At 35.5% G+C, this 4470-nt stretch overlaps 1 protein-coding gene across 2 annotated transcripts in view; it reads right to left on the bottom strand.

The window, feature by feature from the left end:
- LOC103137972 (vang-like protein 2) overlaps window positions 1-4470 on the bottom strand; it is a 23051-nt gene extending 18581 nt beyond the window's left edge. Inside the window, exon 1 of one of the 2 annotated variants that reach the window (XM_007552007.2) lies at window positions 4359-4470. The gene's annotated coding sequence lies outside the window, so the exon portion shown is untranslated. Of the gene's footprint in view, window positions 1-3828; window positions 3999-4358 lie in introns of those variants that run through there. The other variant, XM_016671462.1, reaches the window with a different exon arrangement.

Genomic DNA, 4470 nt, shown 5'->3' with positions numbered 1-4470 from the left:
ACACACACACACACACACACACACACACACACACACACACACACACACACACACACACACACAGATTATCGACCACCACCCACGCCTGGCTGGGACAACATCAGTGAAAACCAGAGATAAACTGGGCAACTGCTGCTGTCAGCTTTAAAGCTTTTAGGTTTAGAAAACTTCAGCAGGTGTGCCGGTGACTAAACCCGTCACATTAAGCAATAAATCAATTAATCACATGATAAATTAAAACAACAGCCATCATTTCCATTAAAGAGTTGCTTGGTTTTAATTTTGTTGGGAAACAAACATTTGAAACTCAAAACAAAATGGTTGAGTTTGCACTACCTGCCCCTTTTGCCTGTTTTCCAGGTCTAAGCTGAATGATTGTTATTTGAAATGTGATCTCAGTTACCGAGACTTCATAATACATTTTAATTACTAGTGTTTTGTTTATTTTGGATATTTGGAATTTTTTCCAGTTCCAGTGTTAAATGTTTTTCAGAAATTAGGTGTGTGAGCGATACTTAGAATCTTATCACAATATTTTGAAGTACTATTGTGATAATGATAAAAATTATGACTAAAAAAAACTATATATTCGTTCTTTTTAGGTAACTGCACAGAATTCATGGCACCACAGGCATAAATACTGCTCTTGAAAATCATTCCTATCTAAAATAAGCTTCTTGAAGTCGTCACTTTACTGAAAGAAATGTGATTTATACCATTAATCTGCATATAGACACTTCATTTAATCATATTTTCTAATTTACTGATACTATTGTGGAGAAAATAGTAAAAAAAAATTACATTTTAGGCAGTTTTTAACATTAACCGGAATTTATCATGACAACAATAAATCATGTCTTATATGAAATTTTTCACTATAAATGATAAACAGTACAATAAATGCTCACCCTTATTAGAAATTAAAATGTACTTGCATTAATATGTCATAATTATTATTATTATATTAGTTGGAAATGGTGTCAAATTGACAATATTATAATTCATCACAAGATTTTCTGGGCCAACTTATCATCCAGCAGAACTCCTACAGTGAGATTTATTCCACATTGGTGTCTCGTTTTAAAAGTTCCCCCATGCATTTATCTACAAATCCCAGTAAATTACTGCACAGAGAGACAGGAAGTGGCTCAGAGAGACAGGAAGTGGCTCAGAGAGACGTGATGGATGTGGTTCAGGCGAATCTCAAACACCACTAACTGACTGATATCATCCGATGGAGGCATTAGGTTTGCTCCAGATGAGGGTAGAAGTGAATTAGAAGTGCAATAAAAAGGATTGATAGTTTTAAAACCTTTTTTCCATATAAAACTTTGTATACCATGTAGTTCATTTGCATTTATTCCCCTTTACTCTGACACCTCTAAATAAAATCATGGGCAACCAAATTTGTACAGAAGCCACATAACATAATAGTGTTATAATGTTTTATTCAATCTGACAATAAATAAAGCATCATCATGCAGACTAGTGCTGACAATTAGTTTAGTAATGAATTAATCTATTGACTATTCTGACAATCAATTCATTTGATCAACAAAATTTCAGTTAACCACTTAAATCTTTTTACACAATATTAGAAATACATAAAAATATGCAAATAAATAAACAAATTCCTGTTTTTAAATAAGAAAATAATGCCTAAATGCAATATCACAGCATTTCTTTAGTGAACATTTAACCATTTTTTTAGATTAAGTGATTAGTAATAATAAAATGTGATTAATAGGGATTTTTTAAAAAGAATTTGAACCAGGTGAAGCTAAAACTCTCCCGCTTGAGGAGTTTTGGGTTGAACATATTTACAAGTAAAGGTTTTTTGTTCATCTTCAATTCAAAATGTATGTATTTTTTTACAAGTTTGGTTTAATTACTGCTCTGACTGTGTTGTTATTTCAACAAAATTGCATTTTTGAGTCTGCATACTTCAGTTAATCAATTACTGAATTAGTTGACTAGTATTTCAATAATCGATTAGTCACGATTAATCTGATTAATCGTTTCAATTCTACTAGCCTGGCACAAGTCATGTAGCAAATATGTTGAGGAAGATGCTCACAGACAAAAATATAAGTTTTTTTTGTTTTTGTTTTTGCAAATACATATAAAGTGCACATTGCAAATTTTCTAGAAAACACCATTTCCTCTGTGAAACACGGTGGTGGCAGCATCATGTAGTGGGGACCCTTTTCTTCAGCTGGGGAAAGTCAGTGGTAAAGCTTTCACAACTTTTAATCTGATTTATGTTATTTATAAAGAATGGACAAAAAAATCTATTTTTTGTCAAGAAAAACACTTGTAGCTGTTTTCAGAGTGACAAACGATTCTAGAAAGTTCTGACTCAGATTAGCTGAATCCTAATGTGTGGCACATTTATTTTTTTTTCCCATTTTAGTAAAAATGTCGACACGCTTCACCTTCCTTCCACTTCATAACTACTTAGTGCTGAGCTGACACATAAAATCCCAGAAGAATACATGAAAGTGCTTGGTTGTAATGTGATAAAACATGTAGGAAATTAAAGGGAATAAACTCTTTAGCAAGCCATTGTACCACAATAATTTACCACAGAATTCCTAATTAAGTGAAACATATTTTCCTCCATTAATGTAGATTCATAAAAATATATTTGTTGTTAAATACAGGAATGAAATAAGTGCCAGTAAAGATGATGAACTCCATTTCCTGCCTTAAATGCGCCACATCTTCATCTTCCTGAGTGTAAATTAATATTCCTTAGACAAACAAATGTAAATATAAAATCTAAATATCTTTTTTTTTTTAAATATATTAAATAGTAAGTTAGTTTATTTTTTATTTATGCATGCAATATCTTTACCTTTTAATAATTCTAGGTTCATATTGCTCAGTAGGAGTTACAGTTCTGTACTGATATTTTTCTGCACCTCTACACACAAGCAGGCCTGTCGCAATAAGCAATAAATCAATTAATCATATGATAAATCAAAACAAGCTCAATAATCTCCATTTGCATGATTTATTGTTGTTCTCTTTTCTCTCTCTATCAAAAACTGGATGACAAAACTCTTCAGTCTGGTGTTTTGGTCTCAGCTATCCCCTTTTTGAAGGACAGAGATTTCGTAATTCATTTTATTTGTTGTTCTATTTACGATAATTTCCACTTGGACAACAAATTTTATCATTGAAAACGCATCATTTTGAAAAATGCTGCAAACATTTGACACAATAAGAAGTTGGTTAGTTTGCACTTTTACTTATTTTTACAAAAGTCCTAACTGGGAGTTTTGCCTGTTTTCCCTGTCTGAAACTAATGATCCATGTGTTTTGAAGCACAATTTTGTTTAGTTGAGAGTTCATAATCCATTTTATTTACTGTTTCGATTGCTTTACTTATTTACTTTGGATTTTTAAAATATATTCCAGTTCCAGTGTTAAACGTTCATCTAAATTTAAAGTCTATTAATATTTGATCATGTGTTCTTGCATTGTTACACCATTACCATCATATTACTTGAAAATGAAATCAAGACAACAACTTTATCGTTTAACGCAATGATTTCTGGGACAATTTATCGTCCAGGCCGACATATTACAGACGATATTTTGAATATTTCGGATCGATTAACCCTCCTCTACCCATTGAAGCTGGGCCTGTCTCTCTTTAGCAGCAAAATGATCCCGTTTCGGTTTGAATTTCAGACCCATGATAACAAAAAAGAGACAGAAGAAGAAGAAGAAGAAAAAGAAAAAGAAGAAGGTTTCTGGAGGTATTTAGCTCCTCTAACCTGCATCATTCATTCAGCACACATGCACAAAAGGAGAACTTACTGGGAACCAGCAGCAGCATTTAGCCCAGTATCAAGAGTTGTGGCCGCTATAAAATGCGGGACAATGGGAGGTTCTTTCAGTCCCCTTGATCCAAAAACCTCCGGTCCGTTTCTCTCCGGAGTCCAGACCGGGACGTCCTCCTGAAATGAATGGATGCACCGGAGGAAAATTCAAACCCTTCGGCCTACAACCGGAGCGGACGCGCTCACTCCCTCCAGGCGCATCTTCGTTTCTGATCCCAGGAAACCCGAAGACCGGGACCAGAACCAGCACCGCGGAGCTAGAGCAACAATAGGGGGGCCGACGAGGATCCTAAACTTCCCTGCGGTTTGGGAGGAAGAAAAGGGGGGAAAAAAAGCGACCATCGCGTCCTGCAGACTATTGTTTGTGGGGGTGAAACCGGAGATCTCCAGCGCCACACAATCCTCCCCGATTCCCCCCTCCGCGGAAACATGGAACACAATCCCACATCCACGGAACCTCCTCACACATTTTCCACAGCAAGAAGAAATAATACAAATACTACTTACTTATTCCAGATCGTCCATTCAGGTATTTTTCCCCCCTCACTTTCCACTTTCTCTCTCCCACTCAACCGAAGCTCCGTGGGGCCCCGCCTCCGCTCCGGATCGGCCCCTCCCC

This window comes from Poecilia formosa, unplaced genomic scaffold, assembly GCF_000485575.1.
Source record: "Poecilia formosa unplaced genomic scaffold, Poecilia_formosa-5.1.2 Scaffold45, whole genome shotgun sequence".
NCBI classification, from domain to species: Eukaryota; Metazoa; Chordata; class Actinopteri; order Cyprinodontiformes; family Poeciliidae; genus Poecilia; species Poecilia formosa.
The sequence above is the reverse complement of the archived record's forward strand: the minus strand, read 5'-3'. Positions and strand labels throughout refer to the sequence as shown.